This window comes from Mus musculus, chromosome 7 (assembly GCF_000001635.26).
Source record: "Mus musculus strain C57BL/6J chromosome 7, GRCm38.p6 C57BL/6J".
Lineage (NCBI taxonomy): Eukaryota > Metazoa > Chordata > Mammalia > Rodentia > Muridae > Mus > Mus musculus.
This window is the reverse complement of record NC_000073.6, coordinates 137,630,516-137,654,033: the sequence shown is the minus strand read 5'-3', so window position 1 is coordinate 137,654,033 and position 23,518 is coordinate 137,630,516. Positions and strand designations below refer to the sequence as shown.

General features: G+C 45.7%; 2 long non-coding RNA genes across 2 annotated transcripts; both read left to right on the top strand.

Annotated features, from left to right (window-relative positions):
• On the top strand, positions 1-23,518 carry 4930570E01Rik. The gene is made up of 3 exons (XR_001778308.1): positions 1-57; positions 4,659-4,756; positions 22,394-23,518. It is a non-coding gene; the product is annotated as an RIKEN cDNA 4930570E01 gene (long non-coding RNA).
• Gm51411 lies at positions 142-1,254 on the top strand. The gene is made up of 3 exons (XR_003946893.1): positions 142-334; positions 725-796; positions 1,002-1,254. It is a non-coding gene; the product is annotated as a predicted gene, 51411 (long non-coding RNA).

Below are 23,518 nucleotides of genomic sequence, written 5' to 3'. Positions count from 1 at the left end.
AGGGGACTTAGGCAACAGCCTAAAGAACCAGGAAGCAAAACTCTGTTTGTTCCCAAGGTAAGTGGTTGTGCTGTCCTGCCTCTTTAGCTGCCTTTTTGTTTTTAACTTAGTCTGTGACTTTTGGATTCTCTCCCATATCCTCTTCTGAGGACTGTATCATTTTCCTGTAGCACCTTCTAGGACAAGCCTGTGTTCCACACCTAGCAGCTCAACAAAACTTTCCCTTCCTCTTGAAAAATGCCCTTGGGTAGCTGTGATGCCAGGCATAGCCTTGACCTGCGGAGCAGCAGGTGGTGTCCTGGAGGCAGCCAACCGCAGCACCATCCTTCCCAAGGTGACCATCCGATCCTCTGTCCCCTCCTGCTGCCTTTAGCTTGACTATTTCCTGCTTCTGATAGTTTGGGTATTGATTGGTTCTTTTCTAGTCGCTTAAAAAAGACTCTTTTGTTCTCATGTGAAATCTTTCTTCTTTTAACATAAATATTTAATGCTGTATAATTCTCTCCTGTGTTACGTTAGCCATAGAACCCAAGGTTTAGATGTGTTTTCATTTCAGTTCAATGAGAAACACTATCTCATCCTCTTTGACTCCCCTCCCCACCCCATCCCCATCCTCACCCCACCCCCAAGCTACTTAGGAGACTGTTCTTTGATTTCCTAATGAGAGCTTTTTCTAAATATCCTTTGGTTGTGGAATTCTCATTCGATTCTTTTCTGACTACAGGGTACACTTTCTGCAACTTTGGTTTCTTTCAATATCATGAGATGATGCTGATGTCTGCTAGTGAACGCTGATGTAAGTCCCACATTTGCTTAGCAAAGCCATCCACGCCACTGTCACCCCTGCTGCTGCTGTATCAGTGTCCTGAGTGTCATCAAATCTAGCTGGCAGAGCGCAGCTCCGTCTCAGGCCCTTGCTGATTCTGTTTACTCTCTGCATTGATTACAAGGTGAAGGTTATCATCCCACTGTAATTATGGATCTGTCTCCTCTTTTTTCAGTCCAATCAGTATGTGCTTCACATACTTAAAAGTGCTTTATTAGCTGCCTGCACACCCAGGATCATGGCTCCTGATTAATTGACCTCTGTTTCCACATCGCATTCCTTTTCGTCTGGACGATTCTTGTTCTGAGGTGTGTCCTAACTGACAGATGGGAGGTTGTTCCTTAAGCCAGAGTTTGCCTCCTCTCCCATTGTGATCATATGAATGACAGTGCTCCCCAACCCCATAGCTAATATGTTTGAATGCTTGGTCTCTAACTAACAGAACCATTTTGGGAAGAATTAGGAGGTGTGGCCTTGTTGGAGGAGGTGTGTCACTGGGAGATGGGCAATGAAGTTTTCAAAGGCCACACACCAGGCTCAGTCTCCCTTGCCCCTCTATCCTTCTGCCTGCTGCTGATGGATCAGGATGTAAAGCTCTCAGCTACATGGGCACAACCATGCCTGCCTATTTGCCACCACTACCTCTGCCACCACTGTCTCTGCCACAGTGATAAAGGACTAACCCTCAGAAACTGTAAGCAAGCCCTCAATGAAATGTTCTCTCTTATACGTCGTCTTGGCCATGGTGCCTCTTCACAGCAATAGGACTGAGTCAGCCATCTTCATCTTCCACCTCCATTTCCACTTGCACATTCAGCGTAGCTCACAGCAGGCCTTGCTTCTTCATCCAGTCAGCCCAGTTCTGCTTTTAGGGTGCTCTGTACAGGTTTAAAATGTTTTCCACATTCTCATTGAATACGGTTATTGATCGGGTTGTAGTTTCGAGATCACCATTTACCAATTATTTCCTTGTTCCCTCAATGCTTCTCTGTTCTGTTTACCCACTTTCTGCTCACTTTCAGGATAATTTGAGTGTTCCTTGGGATTTAATTTTGTCTCCACTGTTGATGTGTTAGTGACATACCTTGTAAGTTTTTCTAAGGACTGCCCTGCTGGAAGCAGCTTGTGTGGACAGAAGTCTCACTTTGCCTATAAATAGCATGTGGCAGGTGACTGCTTGGGAAGAAGTCTCTATCTGGAAAAGTGGATGCTCAGGATGCTCCAACCCCTTTACATAGAATTTGACAATGTTTGGTTTATATTGGAAACTGAAAGCCTACTCTTCAGTGCATGGAGAAGGAGCAATTAGTGACAGTGAGGCTGTGGAAGCCGGTCAGAGCATGAGGACCTGTGATGTCATCTTGCCGGCTCCTGCACCTGGCAGACTGGATCTAGGGGATAATCACGGACCTTAGGCATCTTATTTCCTCCAATGCCCACCTGCTCTTCTTGCTAAGGATCCTGTAATTGACCGCACCCCTGACTCCAAAGCCTGGCTGAGCATTCCTCACTGCTCTCTGGAGGAAAATAATGGATGTTTGCTGCATAGTAGACTCTATACGAGTAAGCTAGCCAGCTCCATCCATCTCTGAGTGTCAGCGAGCAGAGCCGAGACATGCATAATAACATGCACGTTGTCTGGGAAGCTGAGTGTTCAAAGAATGAATAAAAGTATCAAAGACAAGGGGAAAGATCATTTCCCTGCACCCAATTAATCAGCGAGAGCAGTTTCTTTTTAAGTTGATGCTAGGATCTCTGAGGAATGTGAAGCCAGACAGAAGTGAGTGACAACGGCCATCTTCCCCTTCGCAATTGATAGTCCGGTACATTAAACCTCCAACCAGAGTCTCAATGAAAAGATAATCCATTATCCTAAGGTATCAAACAAAATTGCTAGAATTCTCAAATACCATACCCTTTTAAGCTACACACACTTTCTGTCTAATATTCAGCTAGACCACTAACACCCCCAACTACCTAGTAACAACAGCAAGCACACGCATCCCCACGCACGCCCAAAAGTCCCTCCAAGTTGCCTGGGACTAAAATATCCTGTCCCTCTTCCTTTGCCTTTCAAATGAGTCTTGAAATGAGGATGTGTCCAAATTACAGAGAGACTCAAGCTCACAGGAGCTAGGGTGTGGTTACATGCCCACTGGTCATGAGGATGCTAGGCAGGCATGGAAGCCTCTCTCAGATTGGACGATTGGCCTGAGCTCCTTCTGCCTGGCTTCCCAGCCTTCCTAAGCCCGGGCTCAGGTTTTGTTTTTATTCTTTCTGTCTCCTTATTCCCCCAACCTTCTCCTTTGCTTACATTTATCCAGAATTAGTTTCTGTTTTGTTTTTGTTTTAAAAGCAGTTGTCAGATTAAAAACAGTGTCAGGTAAGAGCCCTCTGGGAAATAAGAAATATTTTAGCTGGGTCATCTGGCCGAGCTGGCAGGAGAGCAGTTAGTTAAAGGCCTTTTTATGCTGCATGGGCAGGAAGCAGCCCTGGGCCCAGTACTTGTAGAGTGACTCAAGTTGAGCCTGCGTCCTGAGGCCTGGCACTCCCTGCAGACAGGTACATGCAGGAAGGGAAACATAAGGTGGACTTTCGAGGGCATGGGGGCTTGAAGTGACATTAAGACAGCAGTCTAGTCTCTCAGTTCCCGCCTGGAGGCAGAGTCACCTAGAAACCTCCAGAAGCCATGAGACTCTCCATCCTCTGCAGGGCAGAGATTGCTGGGAACTACATGCAGAGTCTGTTTAGCACTGAATTCTAATGGCTTTAATTCACTTCCTGAGCAGGTTGGAAAGAACAGGGCTCCTTAATGGCAAGGGTGCAGTCAGACCTTGCCTGACCCTGACACACTGCAAAGCTGAAACGATACACATTGGAAGGGTCTTTTTTTGACGATAGCTTTAACCAACCTGAGATCTGAGCAGTTGGGGAGTTGAGGGATGTGGAAGAAGTTCATAGGACCAAACAAAAGACCAAGGAGTTGTTCTCAGAAAGGACCAGGGCTCAGCAAGATTAGCCATCACCCAGGCAACAGCAGAGACATCCCGGGAACTGAGGAACTGGCCAGCCCTGGGCTTTATTTCCTGTTACTTTGTGGTGTAGTCAAAGTCTGTAGAGGAATTCTAATCCAACAACATGGCTGCTCTGACTGGAATACAGACACACCCTGAGTACACACCTTTAATCCTAGGAGACAGAGGTGAGCAAATCTCTGAGTTCAAAGCTAGCATGGTATAGAGCAAATTTCAGGTAAAGAAAAGTTCAGGTTCAGGCATGGCGATACACACCTTTAATTCCAGGACTCGGGAGACACAGGCATGCAGATATCTGAGTTCTGGTAAGTCAGTTCAGCTGAGTCAGCGATTTGAGCGGCAGTTCAAGAAGCAGATTTTACTAGGCCGGTTTTACAGAGACAGGTTGCAGAGAGAACAAACTAGGCACAAGTGAAGACTGAACGAGCCAGAGAATAGGAGCAAGAAGATTAAAAGAGATCATTATAGTTAATTTGAGGCCAGGCAAAGCAAAAAGTCAGAAGCTAAGAGAAGCTGGTTTGAATCGGTCAACTTGGAGAGGAATTTGAGCCAGAATAGCTGAGTTGAACCAGCCAGCCAGAGCTCAGGAAGAGTTAGAAAGCCTTGGAGACAACAATTACAATAAAAGATACCTTTACAAAGTCTATAAAAGAAATGGAACTCCGGGGCTTCACCTGCACCAAGCTGGTACACTTTTATATTGGCCCAGAAAAATCAGGTCACTTTATCTATCTCCCCCACCTGTATCCCCTGGGGATGGGTAGATTATCTAAAATGGTAAGTCCTTCCTACTGCAGGGGAAGTAAGCAGCCCCAGGCCTGGGACTTGAAGAATGACTGAAGTTGAGCCTGTGTGGCCTGGATGACGTACAAACGGGAAGCAGAGTGGACACCAGGTGAGCCACTGAGGGCCTCCCACCCCTGGCTGGGAGGCTCCTGGAGTTCAAGGACTCTCACGCAGGGTGTCCCCACTTTGTCTTCTACAGCATGAGGGCTGCCACGAAAAGCCCAAAGCCATGTTTAAAAACCTGATAAGAACTTTTTGAACACGTGTTCAAAAATTAAAGCATAATTTTAAAATAAAGCAAAATTAAAGGCTCTAAGATCTTTCATTTAGTCCTTCTTGCTGCTGTGGAACACAAAGCTACTCTGCAAACAGAAACCTGAATCATGCGGCTGGGGTCTTGTATCCTAGGGTGGCTGGCCATGTGACCAACCCCACAGGCAGAGGAAACCCCTCATTCACTGGAGGTGTAGTGTGCAGCGCCAAGAGCGGGCTAGGATGTGACTTTCCTGGGGCAGATCGGGTTTCTAGGGTGTATGACTTCACATTCCCTCTTTAAGCCAGGATAGGATCCCAGCACGTGAGGCTCCTTTGGTTGTTTTGTTTTCCTGATTCTTTGAGACAGCGTCTTAGCTCAGACTAGCCAGGAATTCATTATGTAATCCAGAATTGCCTCAAACTCAGAGAAATCCTCCTGCCTTAGCTCCCCAAGCACTAAAATTATAGATTTAAGACATCATCACATCTGGCTTGGACTATGAGCTTTAGAATCATTAAAGCTCTTGGCAAACCCCAGGCACTCAACGTGGTCTCCCTAATCCACCCCTGACATTAATATTAGCACAGCTTCCACACAATCATAGTGGGAGACTTCAACACCCCACTTTCATCAATGGACAGATCCTGGAAACAGAAACTAAACAGAGACACAGTGAAACTAACAGAAGTTATAAAACAAATGGATTTAACACATACAATTTGCAAAGCACATGAAACTCAAGAAGGAAAACCAAAGTGGGGATACTTCATTCCTTCTTAGAATGGGGAACAAAATACCCATGAAAGGAATTACAGAGACAAAGTTCAGAGCTGAGACGGAAGGAAGGACCATCCAGAGACTGCCCCACCCAGGGATTCATCCCATAAACAACCAACAAACCCAGACACTATTGCATATGCCAGCAAGATTTTGCTGACAGGACCCTGGTATAGCTGTCTCGTGTAAGGCTATGCCAGTGCCTGGCAAATATAGAAGTGGATGCTCACAGTCATCTATTGGATGGAACACAGGGCCCCCAATGAAGGAGCTAGAAGAGAAAGTACCCAAGGAGCTAAAGGGGTCTGCAACCCTATAGGAGAAACAACAATATGAACTAACCAGTACCTCCCCCAGAGCTGTGTCTCTAGTTGCATATGTAGCAGAGGATGGCCTAGTCAGCCATCAATGGGATTAGAGGCCCTTGGTCTTGCGAAGATTATATGCCCCAGTACAGGGGCAGGAAGCAGGAGTGGGTGGGTTGGGAAGCAGGGTTGGGGGAGGGTATAGGGGACTTTTGGGATAGCATTTGAAATGTAAATGAAGAAAATATCTAATAAAAAAATATTAGCACAGCTTCTTCTCTGTGACCCAGGCATCCTAGGCAGCCCAAGCTGGCCCTCTCTCAACACTCTCTGCCCAGGCTAGCCTTGGAAAACTGCAGAAACTGACATGTGATTTAAGACATTGACTTCCCAGGGCATTAAAGGGCAAGAGTTCAGCAACTTCCTTGAAATTCCTCAGCTACATTCGGTCTATGAATGTATCAGGCATTCACAGGCAGACAGCATATGACAGGGATGCCAACATACCACACACACACACCCTCAAGTTTTCTATTAACCAACTCCCAAGTCACTTGGGCCCCTGGAAGGCAGGGAGTTGCCAGACTTACACATAGATCCCCCAAGGACCGGGCTGTTATTTACTGCTGAGCAGAATAGCAGAGATTCATTTAGCACTCCATAATATTTCTACCAATAATAGTAATTACAACTCCATCAACATTACCATTTATGTATGAAATATTATGGCCCGGATGTCTAATTAACATAGTAATTAGACATATTAATGTATCTCCTTCTTCATTTCAAATCCATAATCTCCTATAATTGCTCTTAATGTACTCAGTTTGAACGGATGCTGATATTTTGAAGTGTTAAAATTGTAAGTTACCCCATTAGCCAAAATCTAGTGGCATCAAAATCATGCCGAATGCAATTATGCCTCTTGTCTGTGCTGTTACCAGCCAGTGGGACTGAGGAGGCCAGGATATTTTCAACTATAAATTACTCAAGCAGGGTGGGTCTAGGGACTCACCTTTCCTTCCCATAATATGGTTTCACAGAGAGAGCTCAGAGACAGTAGTGGTTGTAGTCTGTTATTCGACGCGTTCTCACGACCGGCCAGGAAGAACACCACAGACCAGAATCTTCTGCGGCAAAGCTTTATTCTTACATCTTCAGGAAAAGAGAGCAAGAAGCAAGAGAGCAAGAAGCAAGAGAGCAAGAAGCAAGAGAGAGAGAAAACGAAAACCCCGTCCCTCTTAAGGAGCATTCTCCTTCGCCTCGGACGTGTCACTCCCTGATTGGCTGCAGCCCATCGGCCGAGTTGACGTCACGGGGAAGGCAGAGCACAAGTAGTCATAAGATACCCTTGGCACATGCGCAGATTATTTGTTTACCACTTAGAACACAGGATGTCAGCGCCATCTTGTAACGGCGAATGTGGGGGCGGCTCCCAACATCTCCCCCTTTTTCTTTTAATAAGAGCAAATAGGCCACCCATATTAATGAGAGTGGAGATAGAGGTCAAATCCCCAGTGTGTAGGTAAAGGAGCCATGTACAGGATTAGCTCTTAGGCTTACAGGCTTTTACCCAGAGCAACCCTGACCTGCTCCCGTGTCGTTTTGCCTGGGGGAAGGGAACTAGGACACTGAACCTTCATGAAAGATGACATGTCTCCCTAGAATAGGCTCATATATGCCGCAGAGCCTTTCCATTGCAGTGCTTAGCCTTGCAACTCTCTCGGGCTGCTGAAGCACACTCACTCTATCTCGTGCAATGAGTCTAGCCTCGTGAGATATAAGAGCTGAGTGGCCAGCGACCTATTGCCTAAGCATAGATAACCATATATCAGGGGGAGCTCCATGTTCTAGTCCTGCAAGCGCCTGGGCAATAACCACCTTGTCTCTCCTAGTTTAGGCCTTAAGCTTACAGACCAATCAAAGAAGCAACACTAATCCACAGCAAAGTGTATCTCCAAATAATATTAATCCCACCCATTTTTTAAAGAAAGAAAATGCTGAGGAGATCCAATTGGGTAATCCTTTGGTCAGGGACAGGTCCAAGCGCGTGGAGTTGACCTGAATGATGGCAAGCCTCGAAGGGTCTGTTCAAATTCAGCCATCCAATTCTGTAACATATACTGAAAAAGACTTTTTGACAAATTAGCTGCCCTAGTAAATTTAACATACTGAATGGAAATAACACACAATCCCGGAAACTTTTGTTCACATCCCTGCTGAGTTATTTGTCATAATACATCTAGTTGTATCTGGACAAGATCTATGAGTTGATTAACCAGCATGAGACCTCTCTGTATCTTGACATTAACTGAGGCCTGTTCATCTATGACTGTAGTCACTGAGGCTGACAAAGTGTTAATGGTGTCAGTCATCTGGACCTGTCCAGACAGAGCCAAGGCTGTCTGAATTAAGGCCAAACCCAGTTCCTAGTTAGTGGTAAAAAAGCAGGAGAATACTTGAGCATTATACATCACCGTCATTGGGAGTGGAAATGTCGACATTATCCCCCAACGCTGCTCTCTCTTTATTATTGACGCCCTGGACATCACCAAGACGAGGGACATTAGTATTCCCTTGGTCAGTCTGGATTTTTCGGGTGAGTCTTTCTGGTAACCAAAATGGGTTGTCTTCATTCTGTGGGAAAACACAGATAGCTCCCCTGGATCTTATCAAGATAGGATCCGGGCCATACCATTTATTATCAAGGACATTTTTCCATTTAACCATCTCATTGGGCCTATCTGGCTCTGAACAATGACGTTCAGCCGCAGTATGGCCATGAGCATCAATATTTAAAAAATTGAGTGTAAAGAGTGCCAAAGACACCGACACTCTTGGTGCTCGGGGTACAGTCTCCTCAAAAGTTCCCCTCTTCTGTTTTATAAGATAGGCTTTGAGGGTGCGATGCGCACGCTCAACAATACCCTGTCCTTGAGGGTTGTATGGAAGTCCAGTCAGGTGGGTTACGTCCATCTGACGGCAGAACTGCTGAAATTTTTGAGACGTATAAGCTGGTCCATTATCAGTCTTAAGGAGTCTGGGTTTCCCCCAAGCACTCCATGCCTCAAGACAATGTTGAATCACATGTGAGGCCTTTTCTCCGGTTAACGGAGAGGCAAACATGATGCCAGAACATGTGTCAATGGACACATGGAGATATTGAAGTTTTCCAAAGGAAGAAACATGTGTAACATCCATTTGCCAGACCTGTAGAGGTCGAATACCGCGTGGGTTAATTCCCACATGAGGAACTGGCAAGAACTCACAGCAGCTTTGACATTGAGTAACAATGTCACGGGCTTCTTTTCTTGTCAAGGAGAAACGACTGCGTAATGTTTCAGCCGTCACATGAAAATTATTATGAAAATTTCTTGCAGCCTCTACCGGGGATGATAGGGCAGCAGCCACCACTTTAGTGGCCTTATCTGCCAAATCATTTCCCAGAGCCATGGGGCCAGGTAGGCCTGAATGGGCTCTAACATGAGTAATATAAACAGGAGATCTTCTAGATAACAAAACTAATTGTATCTGCTGAAAAATATTGGCAACTCTACTGGAAGGCTTAATCACTCCAGCCACTTCTAAAAGATTTACTGCATTTACCACATAACAGGAATCTGACACAATATTAAGGGGTTTTAAAAAGGTTTTTAAAACTTCTAAGACCACTAAACATTCTACCACTTGAGGTGAATTTTCATTATATTGTTTGGATACCACTTTACCATTAGCCACATAGGCACCTATGCCAGTTTTTGATCCATCAGTATATACCACAATCCCATTTTTAAGTGGGTTTCTTACTGTTATTTGTGGAAACACAACAGATTGATTTTGGGCAAACTGTAAGATTGGATGCTTTGGATAATGGTTATCTATTTTTCCTGAAAAGGAGGTAACTAAAACTGCCCAATCATTAGATGCGGCTGCCAAGGTTTGAACCTGTGCAGCGGTATAAGGTACAATTAAAAGATATGGACTTTGCCCAAAGTGGGTGATTGCTGCTTTTAGGCCTTTAAGGGCAAGCTGTGCAATTGCATCAGGATACCAATCTATTATTTTAGCTGGGGATACGTTTGGATGGATCCACAACAATGGCCCATTCTGCCACAAAACTGCAGTTGGCAATTGTGCTGTCTTAAAGACACACAAACTGAAAGGCTGCGAATCCTCAATACGTTGTAATTGTGCATTCTGTAAGGCTTTTTCCACTTTTTGTAAGGCCTGGTTAGCAGCTAGAGTAAGAGTCCTAGGGGAGGAGATATGAGGATCTCCTTCTAAAATACTAAACAAAGGCCTTAACTCAGCGGAAGGAATCTTTAAAAAAGGTCTGAGCCAATTAATATCTCCCAACAGCTTTTGAAAATCATTTAAGGTATGGAGGTGATCTCTTCTTATCTCTACCTTTTGGGGCACAATCTTATCTGGGGACACCACAGAGCCCAAGAATTGTCCTGTATCAGAAATTTGGACCTTTTCTGTGGCTATCTGTAAACCCCACTGACTTAAAGTTTTAAGTAGAAAAGGATATGCCTTTTGTAGCATGGTAAGGTCTTTATGGCACAGGAGGATGTCATCCATGTAAAGGAGCAAAATTAAAGAGGGGAACTGTTTCCTCACTGGCAAAAGAGCTTCTTGCACATAAAGTTGGCACATTGTAGGACTATTGGACATTCCCTGTGGTAAGACCTTCCATTGATACCTCTTATCAGGTTCAGCAGAATAAGCTCTCTGACCCGTTAACAAATCAAAAGTCCACTCTCTCTGCTCTGGAGTTAAAGCAGCAGCGTTTGCTCGGGCCTGCGCCTGTGCCGCCTCCTGCCACAGAGCTCGCCATTCCACATATTTGGCCATACTAGGGAGAGCGGCTTTTGCAATCATTTGCCAGTCGGCAGGAGTTAGTGCCATGCTGGCAAGCCTGTCTAACTGCACCAAGGTAAAATTAGCATTGATTCCATATTTAATCTGCACATATTCTACCGGAGCGTGGACACGCCCACCCTCGGCTCCTTCAAAGACTGGAAATGCCTGTTGTATTTTCCTTTGTTCCTCTCGGGGAATGAATGAGTCTGCGCACTGCCTTTCTGCGCACTGCCTCTCTGCGCATTGCTGACGCACTACGGGCTGACGCACTACGCAGGGCGGGGACTCCGCATAGGGCGGGAGTGCACCTGGTAGCCGATTGCCCTGAGGCCAATTAGCAAACTGGCCTTCGCCAGCCGCTTTTGGCTTTTTTCTTGACCGATTAGCTGGCTGGTAATGGGCTGCTTCTTCCTCCCAGTCTGTTTCCTCAGAGGAGGATTCTTCATCTGCTTCAGAACTACTAAGAGCTGGCTTCCTGAGCTCATCTAGTGACGAGTATCTCCTAGAGACCTCCGCTAATCGATCTTTTTTCTTCTCCCTTTTTCCTCTTTTTCTTCTAATCTCTCTCCAGGTATTCCTACCTAACCTTAACTTTTCCTCGGGTTCAAGACCCTTGGAAAGGCCTGTATACTTACCGTTTCTCCTTGTTCCTACTCTCTCTCTCCGCTTTACTTCTGATAGACTGTCCTGAATTTCCTCTAGAATTTTTAGCCCTGCCTTAAGCACTATATAACATGTGAAAAGGAACAAAAGGGCTCCTAACACTAGAAAAAGTTCAAGGCCAAACATACCTGGTAAAGCCATTTCTCACTTCCGTTCCCCAGCTGATGAGTTCTGAATTCGGCAGTTGAATCCTTCTCAACAGTCTGCTTTACGGGAACCTTTATCACCGTCGTTCCCCAGCTGATGAGTTCTGAATTCGGCAGTTGAATCCTTCTCAACAGTCTGCTTTACGGGAACCTTTATCACCGTCGTTCCCCAGCTGATGAGTTCTGAATTCGGCAGTTGAATCCTTCTCAACAGTCTGTGTTACGGGAACCTTATAACCTTGATTCGCAGTTCTGGTTCTGGAATGAAGTATCCCTCCTGCGCCAGTCCGGAGTTTTTTCTCGTCCCGGATTTTCTCGTCCCGGAATTCGGCACCAATTGTTATTCGACGCGTTCTCACGACCGGCCAGGAAGAACACCACAGACCAGAATCTTCTGCGGCAAAGCTTTATTCTTACATCTTCAGGAAAAGAGAGCAAGAAGCAAGAGAGCAAGAAGCAAGAGAGCAAGAAGCAAGAGAGAGAGAAAACGAAAACCCCGTCCCTCTTAAGGAGCATTCTCCTTCGCCTCGGACGTGTCACTCCCTGATTGGCTGCAGCCCATCGGCCGAGTTGACGTCACGGGGAAGGCAGAGCACAAGTAGTCATAAGATACCCTTGGCACATGCGCAGATTATTTGTTTACCACTTAGAACACAGGATGTCAGCGCCATCTTGTAACGGCGAATGTGGGGGCGGCTCCCAACAGTAGTCCTATCCATACAAAGCCAGGCAGCTCGGGTCACAAAGCCCTCGTATGAGCATCATTCAGACTCAGCAACAGACAGAGTTGCTGTAGCCCCATGAGTCTAGGATCTGGGGTAGCTGACAGTGATCAAAGTCTGTCTCCACCCCTCCAAGTCCCACCCCTCATCCTTTAGCATTATAACCAGACTCAGCACAGGGCCCTCACACTAAGCTAGGCTATAGTCAGCTGTGATGTCTCACAGCCTCTTATGCTCAGTCTTGATGGCTGAGAAATAACCAAGTCTCTACAGATGGGCATCTCCAGCCGGGCTCTTTCCCAGACTGTCATATGACACAGTGCTTTGGTGGTAGAGACTCCTCTATTGTGTGGCAGGAGAGGAGGACCTGGGGACTACAGCTCCAAGATTAACAGATGAAATAATCCAGTCTGCAGAGAAGCCCTGGAAGCCTTCCCCATTTCCTGGGGGAGGCTTTGTACAATAAATAGAGCATGCTCCAGAAAGGCTGGAAGCCCTTCTATGTCTGAACTTCATCTAATGAACAAAGCATGCGCAAGGAGCTTTCATATACAACTGGGGAAGGTGGTGCTGTGGAACTGTTCCATGAGGAGTCGTGTGCATTGTAACCTGGGGCTTTGGGGACTTCGCCATCAGGCACTAGCCCACTAACATTTCTAGTTCCTTCTTTTCTAATAAATTATATCTACTTCTAAGGCAGTGGCCAATCCCACAAAAACCTGGGTCTTTCTCCTTCCTTCCTTCCTTCCTTCCTTCCTTCCTTCCTTCCTTCCTTCCTTCCTTTCTTTCTTCCCTTCTTTCTTCCTTCCTCTCTCTCTCTCTCTCTCTCTCTCTCTTTCTTTCTTTCTTTCTGTTTTTCTTTCTTCCTTTCTTTCTTTTCTGCCATCCATCCTTCCTTTCTCTCTCTCTCACTGGATCTCACTGGCAGGGCTGTTGCACCAAAATGAGCTAGCAGAAATAGTAGGGTGCTACAGTACATAGAAGAGAGGAATGGGAGAAAATAGAGGACCAGGGTAAAGAGTTATATCTGGCCTAGGGTGAAAGGGAGTTTCTTCATGGCATCTTAAAGATCTTCACAGATGTGTCAGGAACAAAAGGAGCTGTTGTAGGATAAGAGCCACTGGGAGAGCTTATGTGAAACATTTTGTTCGGGTATAGAGGGAAGTCCAGTAAGTAAGGCATCTAAAAGACATCAGGTAAAGACATACATGTGGGTGATAAAGACATATGTGTGGGGATAATAAAGACATACGTGTGGGGATAATCAGGTAAAGACATACATGTGGGGATAATAAAGACATATGTGTGGGGATAATAAAGACAAATGTGTGGGGATAATGAGGGAAAAGTGACCAAGGGGAGGAGCCAAAGTGGGAGGGAACCAGAAAGAATTTTTGTCTGATCCCTGGGTCTTTAGGGCCCATTTCAAACCAGTTAAGATTTCATGTTCTGGGGGGCTGGTGAGATGGCTCAGTGGGTAAGAGCACCCGACTGCTCTTCCGAAGGTCCAGAGTTCAAATCCCAGCAACCACATGGTGGCTCACAACCATCTGTAATGAGATCTGACTCCCTCTTCTGGTGTGTCTGAAGACAGCTACAGTGTACTTACATATAATAAATAAATAAATCTTTAAAAAAAAAAAGATTTCATGTTCTGGAAACAGCATCATTCTCATGGGAGGGTTCAAATCTCATCCTTAGCAGAGCTCAGCGCTAGTTCTTTCTAACTTTGGAGCACTGCAGGGAGGACGGGCAGATCCTGATGGATGTTAAGCTGACCTGAGCTGCTGAGACACAGAGGTTAATTTATGCAAAAGGAGTTCCAATCCAGCTGTTTTAGGTCTGAGTCCTCAAAACAATGTCCAGAGTGGCCAGAAGAGGGATGGGCTGGATGGCCCATGGTCCTTCAGTCCCCTTTTGGAGGTCACTCAAGCTGCTTTTGGGGTTTGGAAGTATCAGTCTCTCCGTAACTGCCCCAAAGCTGACAGAAGGATGACAGAAGGGGAGCAGCAGTCAGAGCGCCTCAGAAGAGGGTCCATCCAAGGAGCCTGGATAAAACTTAGCAGTTGGCAAAGATCAGAACATCAGTCAGGAGGTAATCACTGTGCAACTCTGAGGGGAACATTAAGAGACAAAGTTACCTGTCTCGTAATGTCTACATTAAGCTTAACATGAGTCAATGTAACATAAGGTATAAAGTTAACATAAGGCTAAAGCAATTGTGCAACTGGCTGGACCATGTACCTGAGTCCTGCAGCAGGACAAGGCAATTGTAACTTACTGTTTACATCAGACTCATAAATAAGGAACAGGCACCCAGAAGCTTTGTGAAGAAGACAGTTAAAGTTAGTATATAAGGAATAAATCTGAACAGAAAATGTCTAGCTGGTATTTCTTGTCTTCATATATCATGAACTTTACATCATGAACTTTATATATTTGTTTTAAATATTAATAATACCAGCTATTATTAAATAAGCAAAAACAGAGTTTCTCAAGTAAAACACAATTTTTGGTTAGAAACAATCTGCTAAAATAAAATTTTCAAAATTGGGACTACTACTTTGCATGACCATATCTAGTGTGTGAAATCATGATAACATATTTTTTCTTCACATCAAATTGTTTTGCCTATGCTCCAAGAGTCAGCTTGGTGCTAATTTATATTTCCTAAAAAGAAATAATTTTTAATTTTCAATTTGAAAATACTCCCAGAGACAGTGGCTGCCGTAATTTCTCCCCGACAGGCATGATTCTAGAACATCCTAAGTTACTGCCTGAGTGACTGACATGTCAAGAGTGAATGATCCATTTTATAAAGTTTTCTAGAATTAACCCTGTTAACAGAGCCCTTTAAAAATTCTCTACAACATTTTCGTTCCGTACACTCAGCCATCAGACGAAAGGTGAAAGCAGTCAGTCACATCAGATCTGTAATAAATCGTTTCCGTCATAGACGGAACTGACAAAGAAGGCTAAAGCCAACTCTTGACTCCTCCCGCTGATGAGCAGAGCCCTGAGTCACCACATACTGACAGCAGTGAGTGTGTTTTCAAAAGGATGTGTAGGTCGTTTTAATTTGCTGTGACATACCATGTATGTAACTTGGATTCAACACGTGTTTAGAAAAAGGATATGTGCCTGATGGACTCACGTTGTACCATGTGGTCTACTGCCATCTAGACTGGGAACCTAGGCTCACCTTAGAATCAATAACAACCATGTGGCTTGCTGCCATCTTGGCTGGCCGCTCATCAGGACCCTTTATTAGACTCTGGAGGCAATGCCAGGCCTCCAAGATGTATTGTTTTATTTCCCCTACAGCAAGGCTGTGACAGCAGCTCTCCAAGATATTTTGGATTGGGATGCATTTTTATACAATGATTGTTGTCCTTATTTTTATTGCCTGAGGAGAACGTCTAGTTCCTGGGAGATAATGGCTTCTCCTTGAGGAGAAGGGAAAGGGCTGGGGGACACAGTTCCCCGGGGAACATGGAAATTGTTCTGGCAATGATGAGATGGTGAGCTCACCACATGGATATTTGTTTGTGAGGCTCATTGGAATTCAAGGTGACTGCAGGTTTAGAGCAGTGACTGAAAACTTGTAGGCACTACTCCAGGTGGATCGGAAGCCTGTAAAAGGTGACTTCCCATGTAAATCTTGATCTTCCTTAAATGATTACATTCTTATGTGCAAAACTGGACAGAAATCTAGCCCAAAGTAAGGGAGACACATACAAAATGAAAACAGAGCTGCCAGCTTCTCATCTACCTTTAGCTACCGTGCAGGCAGGAGGGAAGACCCTGCAACTTTTAGTTAAGTGGCTTCTAAGTCCATTTATACAGAGAGAACACAAAGATGTAGAGCTCAGAAGGGTTCAAGAGAGCCATGTTGGGGGAAGGCCAGTCTGGTGCTTTGGATGAAAATGTCCCCTATAAGCTCATAGGTGTTAGGTCTCAAACTTGGACAAATGGTTAACTGATATGCCTCTTTAACATAACAAATTTGAGCTGGCCACCAGGCTCTCCCAGCATCCATCACTCCTTACCTATTACAGGGTCCTTCTGGCTGGCATATCTAGCCCAGGGGCTGGGCTGTTCTTCCCCCAGCTGCCCTTTCCTCTAGTTGGAGAATGTTTTGGTTACCTGACCATTTTGTCTACCCTTTACTCTCCTGGCCTTTTGGCTAGTGTCTTGGCCCAGGCTGCCCCTCTTGGTCAGCAGTTCCTTTCTTCCTCTTCTTCCCCTTTCCCTTTCCCATCTCTCCTTACATGGCTCTGCTCAGTCTGGCAGAGTTCACTTTGGACTCTCCCAGATGTCTTTGCCTCTGGCTATGCTATCCCTCACATCTACAAGAAACCTTCAACTTCACCATACCTAGGAGCAGTCATATCCTCCTTATTTTTTTCATTCAATAAGGAGTGGCACTATTTGAAAGAATTATGAGGTATGGTCTTGTTAGAGTAGGTATGGCCTTGTTGGAGTAGATGTGGCTTTGTTGGAGTGGGTGTGGCCTTGTTGGAGTAGGCATGGCCTTGTGGGAGTAGGTGTGTTGGGGAAAGTTTATCACTGGCTTGGAAGTTTCTGAAGCCTAAGGCAGACCCAGGACCTTTGTCTTCCTGCTGCCTGCAGATCTGGATGTAGAATTCCCACCCCACCCCCACCCCTGCTACTTCTCCAGTACCATATCTGCCTGCCTACAGCCATGCTTCCCACCATGATGACAATGGACTAAATGTTTCTCTTTGTAAGAGCTGCTGTGGTCATGGTGTGTCTTCACAGCACCAGAACAATGACCAAGACTGCAGAACTGGCCACTGATAACAGAGGCCACTCAGCTGGGTTTCCTCTCTAATCCTCAGTTTCCTTGTTTAAAGGGGGAGGGTAAAACAAAGAGCATGTAAAGTCTTGCTTGGTCAGCAGCCAGCTTGCCTATGCATTTGTTTTTCCTGCCCAGCTAGGGCCACTTGTAACAGATAAAGTTAGCCCTCCTGAAGAAACCTTGCCACCTGAGATGGATTGTGCCTTAAGTGGCTTGTGATAGTAGTTTTGTCAACTTGATGTAAACAGAATCATCAGGGAAAAGAGTCTCAATAAGAGATTGTCTAGATCAAGTTAGCCTGTGGGTTTGCTTGGTTGTTAAATGACATGGAAAGGCCTTGCCTGAAGATGGGTGGCACCATTCCCTAGTTTGACGCCTGAACAATGAAAGTAGAGAATGCAGGCTGCACACTAAGTGTGCAGGTATTTGCTTCCCTTCGCTCTTGACAATGGATGTGTCATCCTCAACTATTTCCAGTTCCTGCCTTGACTTTGCCACTATGGTAGACTATAAATTGAACTTATGAGCTAAAATTTACCCTCTTTTACCTTAGTTGCTTTTGGTTGAGGTATTTCATCACAGTTGTCTTAAGAGTTTTACTGCTGTGAACAGACACCATAACCAAGGCAACTTTTATAAGGACAACATCTAATTGGGGCTGGCTTACAGGTTCAGAGGTTCAGTCCATTATGGTCAAAGTGGGAGCATGGCAGCATCCAAGCAGGCATGGTGCAGGAGGAGCTGAGAGTTCTACATCTTCATCTGGAGGCTGCTAGCAGAATACTGGCTTCCAGGCAGCTAGGATGAGGGTCTTAAAGCCCTCACCCACAGTGACACACCTATTCCAACAAGGCCACACCTACTCCAACAGGGCCACACCTTCTACTAGTGCCACTCTCTGGGCCAAGCATATACAAACCATCACAATAGTATAGAAATAAAATGTGGACATGACCTCTAACTAGCGTATGTTTCCTGCCTTCCTTGTAGACTATGCCCCACCCACACCTTCATTCACCCTTGGAAAGAGCTAGAGCCAGAATCAACTCAGCACAGGCTTGGGAAGGAGGGGTGAGGTGGGCTGTCAACTAGCCTAACAGCTGGCCATTTTCCTGGGTCTCTAAGACCCACCCCTGACCCCACTGTTTCATTAAACAGCCAGTGCTATGCTAATGAAATGCCAGCCTTCTGAGTCTAACCACTGACGTGAGGAAGAGGCATTTCATTCTTCAATTAGAAGCTGATTTCCAGTGCTCAGCCCTGTTCTGCATTACCATCACCTCTTTAATTAATTTAGCATCTCTCCGCTAGCAGTTGCTTAAACTGCCCAAGCTGAGATGGAGAAAATTGAACTGAAGCCTGCTCCCAGCCCAGGGTGAGCAGGCCCCTGGTGCACCTGGGAGGCATTTGGTTATTTGGATCAGAAACCATTTATCTGACAACATTTAGCTTAAACAGCAATTAGTCAAGAGGAAAAGACAAAGCCACTAGGAAAAGGAGGTTGGCAGGCCCTACGCCAAGTGCAGGGAAGACATTCCAAACCCACACCTTGCACTTCAGCAGGAAGCCTTAATTAGTTCCCAGGAGAATCCTACCTGCTGGACTCCTGCAGGACTCCTGTGGTCCTCTCCATTGCTTACCTAGGGTGGTTGATTCTGCTTTTGTTTAGATCAACAGTTCTTCAAGGCCCAACTCAAAGAGCACATCCCAGCTCCCTAAAAGCCTCAAGCTGCTTTCACCTGAACCCCACCTCCTATGTGTTCTGACCTGGGATTCCAGGGCCCATTAGAATGCAAGTCCTAAAATGTCTGCTAACCCAAGAACCTCATAAAGAGCTGCCTTCCTAGTACCACCCGACACCCCACACCCTCCAAAGGCAAGCACACACTTTTGACCTCTCTATGTTGGTCAGAAGAGATAGAGGGAGGGAGGGAGGAAGAGGAAGAGGAAGAGGAACAATAAGATCAAGGAAGAGAGAGAAAAGGGAGGGAAGATAAAGAAGGGAAGGGGAGGGAAAGGAAAAATCTACTGATCTTAGCTAAGCAATGTAGCTCTCCTGTTGAGGACCCTTGAGTCTCCCATACAATACAACCTTGTGAAGCATCCATAATCTCCTGTGACACCATCAAAGCCCATATAGTACTCATCGGGTCATTGACTCTGAAGCAGTCTGTGGAGGTAGCACTTCTCTGATAGATAAGTCTACAGCTGGCTACTAGTGCTTGGAGACCAGGACTTTTAGGAGTTAAAGAGAGTGTGTGAACTAAGAGGGATCAAGACTGTACCATGGTGTCACACTAGAAGAACCATGTCACCTCTCTGGAAAAGGCTGGGCAGGCCAGGTCAACATGATGGTATCCCTGAGTTCTCCTGAATGAAGAGAAAAGCAGTGCCCTTGGAGACATTAGAGTGTTAGAATGACTAAGTATCAGCCCCAGCATCCAACATCAGCACCAACATCAGAACTACATATCAAGCATTAACACACCCTATCAGCATCACCAGCAGACTCCCACATAAGCACATTTGTCATCATCAGTATCAGCATTCAGAACTGAAACCACTACCAGAAGGCGCCAGACAACTCACTGGATGTAGAATGAAAGAACCACACCATTCCACCTTCAACCAGCTTAGCGGTTCTCTACCTGGTGGCAGGCGAGAGTGCCATGAGAACTATTCAGACTCAGGATGTGGGTCCCTTTTCCAGAGACTCTGAGGCATGTGTTGGGAGAGAGGGTCAGATAGGAGGAGTATGAGTATCTGTTGTGACAAGCCCAGCACTGAGCCCTGCTGTAAACCCTCAAGGCAAAGCCAACTGCCTCTCACATGGAATGAACTCAGGGAAACTTCCATGTGTTTCTGTCCCACACCTGGAAGCCTGTCCTTAATCATGCTACAAAAGTCCTATTATCCAGGGCTACATAGGCAATTCAAAGGCCCACACCCACTCAATGACCAGGACCACAACAATACTGGAGACCGATAAGTCCTCTAGTTTCTTAAAACCTGCCCGTGGGTTACACTGTGTGACTGGCTCTGACTGGGACAACAGTATAAATCAACTCTGGAGAGAGAATGCCAACACCAGTATGGGATTCTCATGTTTTCCAGATTCCCATATTGACAGAGGATTTCAAGGTCCAAGGGAGAGTGGAACTACTTGTCTTGGTCCCTAATGTGAATTAAGAGCCTCTCCTGGCCTGTGTCAGCTCTGGAGTGTGGCTATGTGCAAACACATCAATTTTTTTCCTTAAGCTGAGAACCAGAGGCTCCAAGGGGCATCTCCTCTGTGCCCACACTTAACCCTCTGAGTAAATGTTAGCCAACTACCAAGGTGTCTTAGTTATTTTTCTATTTCTGTAACAAAATACCATGACCAAGGAATAAAAGAAAGTGCTTAATTGGTTGTATAGTGTCATGGGGTTAGAGTCCATGAAGGTTGAGTGAAGGAATGGTAGCAAGAACAGCCAAAAGATCACATCTCAGTGCACAAGCAGGAGGCAGAGAACACACTGGAAATGGTAGGATGCTGTGGAGGCCTCAAAGCCTATGACAACAAGACCACACCTCTTAATCCTTATCAAACAATTCTACCAACTGGAAACTAAGTATTTGAACGTATGAGCCTATGAGGGGCATTCTCACTCAGACCTTCACATGAGATTAAGTGGGTATGCTTAGAAGCAGCTGTCCCATTGAGTCACTGAATATTAAGAGGCCTGCCAAGGGTTACAAATTGTCCCTGACTTCAGGTACGTTAACCTCTAGCAAGGACAAGTTCTCTTAGAAGCCCAGACTCTGGTGGCTTCCAGTCCTCTCCAGGATGCCATCATGCCTTTGGGTGTGAATTTGTGCCTGTGTGATGAGTGCCTGGCTCCCTCTATGCTGAAGACAGATCAAGCTGTGGGCCTGCTGATGCCCTGCTGAAGTCAACACAGAAGACACTTGTCAATGTTCAGTCACCCACACTAAGTTTTGCTTGCCAAAGGGGTGCAGCGTTCTTAAGCCACAAATAGTAGCCGAATAAGTTCATAAAATCTTTTAGACCATTTCATTATGTATCTATCCCTGGATGTCTTGAAACTCTCTCTCTCTCTGAAGACAAGTTTTGTTTTGAAGTCACAGATTTTCCTGTCTCTGCCTGGTATGTGCTGGGATTAAAGATATGTACCACCACACCCGGTGATTTTCTGAGGGTTTTGCTAATACCTCTTCCTTAACTAGTTCACAATCCTAGAGGACGAACTCTACTAAATGCCTTCAGATTTGAACATTAAAGGTTTTTGTGTTTTATGAAATAGATGTGACACATTTCAATTTTAGATTAATGGGTAATTCAAAATGTCTTCTTTTATTTATCTAGCTGTTCTGGTTTAAATATGGAATGCCCCACACAAGGCTTTCGGGTTGAAGGCTTGAGCACTAGCTGATAGTGGTATTAGGAAGTTATTAGGGGTGGCTAGAGAGATGGCTCTGCAGTTCCTTTTACAGAGGACCTGAGTGTGGTTCCCAGAGCCTACATTGGGAAATTCACAACCACCTGTAACTCCAGCTTCGGGGGTTCCTCTGCTCCCTTTTGATCTCCATAGGCACGTGCACATGTGCACATACCCATGCACACACACAACTTAAGCATATAAATATTTTAAAGCAGTTATCAGGTTATGAGGACTCTAGCCTAGACAATGAGGTTCCTCTCTTGGTGATCATGGTTGGGTGACATCATTGGGAGATGTGGGAAGTAGAAATGGGGGTAACTAGAAGATGCCAGTCGTGAGAGGTGTGCTTTTGAAGGGTGTATCCTTCCTTCATCGCATACCCCACCCTATGTCGCTCTCTTCCCTTTCTTCCCTCTCTCCCTGTCCCTCTCTCTCCTTCCTCTGTATGCCTTTGTCTCTGTTTCTGCCTCTCCCCTTCTTCCTGGCTGCTTTATGTCTCACTGTCATAGACTTACACAATGATGCTAACTAACACGCACTGACACCTCTGACACCATAACTCTTTAACTCTTTCCTCTCCAGTGTCTCGTCACCATGACAGGAAGGTGACTAAGATGACTAGTCCCTCAGTGGCTAGTTACTAAGTGCTTCTTATATATAGAAAAGCTGATTTTAATCAGAGACTGTGTAAAATATAAGTAAGACAGTACAAAGTGCCTTCCTAAAGTTGGGTTTTATCTATTCCAGGAGGCAGGAGTCCTGTCACTCTTCTGTGGGCAGCCATGGCCTCTGGCTCCAGGATACCCTACAGATGAGAAGCTCTGAGTCCTTCATCTGTCTTTCAGTGTTTTGGAGCTCTGACTCTCAGGACATCCTGTAATGTAAGAGACAGAATCCTTGTGAAACTCAAAGCCTCGAAGAAACTTGTGCAACAAAGGCTTGGACAACAGAGAAGTGAGCCGTGGTAGCATGTTGGACAGCAGGGTGTACCAAGGAGAGAAGTTCAAGCAAGAAGGAAAGCTAGAGAGGTGGGAGGGAGGAGCACTGGCCTGTGGACAGATGGGGAAGTTCTCTCCTGCATACTCCCTGAGGCTAGGTCTGCTCCTATTCCAGGAGTCGTGTCTGTCTAATGGCAATGTCCCCCTCTTCTCCCGGATCCGCACAAAGCTCTGGATCCTTGGTCAGCAGCTCTTGAAGCTCCTCTGACTCCTTGTTTCCTCCCTAGAGTTCTCTATGCCCCTTTGAAGGTCCTTGCTCCCAGCTTCTGCTGTGTATGATCCCTGCACATTGTATATCCTCAGTACCACACCTCAGACATTTCTTTGCTTCCTTCATGGTCTCATCTAGGCCTCCACCCTCCTATATGGCATTGCCAAACCTCTAGAGTCAGCATTAAATCATGCATTAAGCTGGCCTCTTATTCTGGTGAAGCCATCCCAGAGCTGGAGGTCTTTCCCAGGACTTGGAGGCCGAATCCCTAGAGCCAATGACCACTAGAGCATCTCTGTCATATGCAAACAAGCCAATCCTTAGTCCATAGTCCCAGCTACCTCCTCAGTGAGCTCTCATTCAGGGCCCCAGAGCCCTCTGAAATGATGGAGACTCCCAATCATCTCACCAATCAGTCCCCATAGACACTACCTCCTCTGCCTCTGAGCCAGCTGAGGCTCCCCCATGGGCCTTCCTCTGTGTGACTCACCTCCCCAGGAGAATGACGAATACAAAGTCATCTTTCCAGCAGCCACTGCCTCCTGATTGTTGGCTTCTTCACACCACAGCCGCAATTAACTTATCTTGTAAATCAACCTGCAGTAGGTATCAGGTAGACAATACCATCAGTTAAGAAGGCAACTCTGCCATCATGATGCTTCC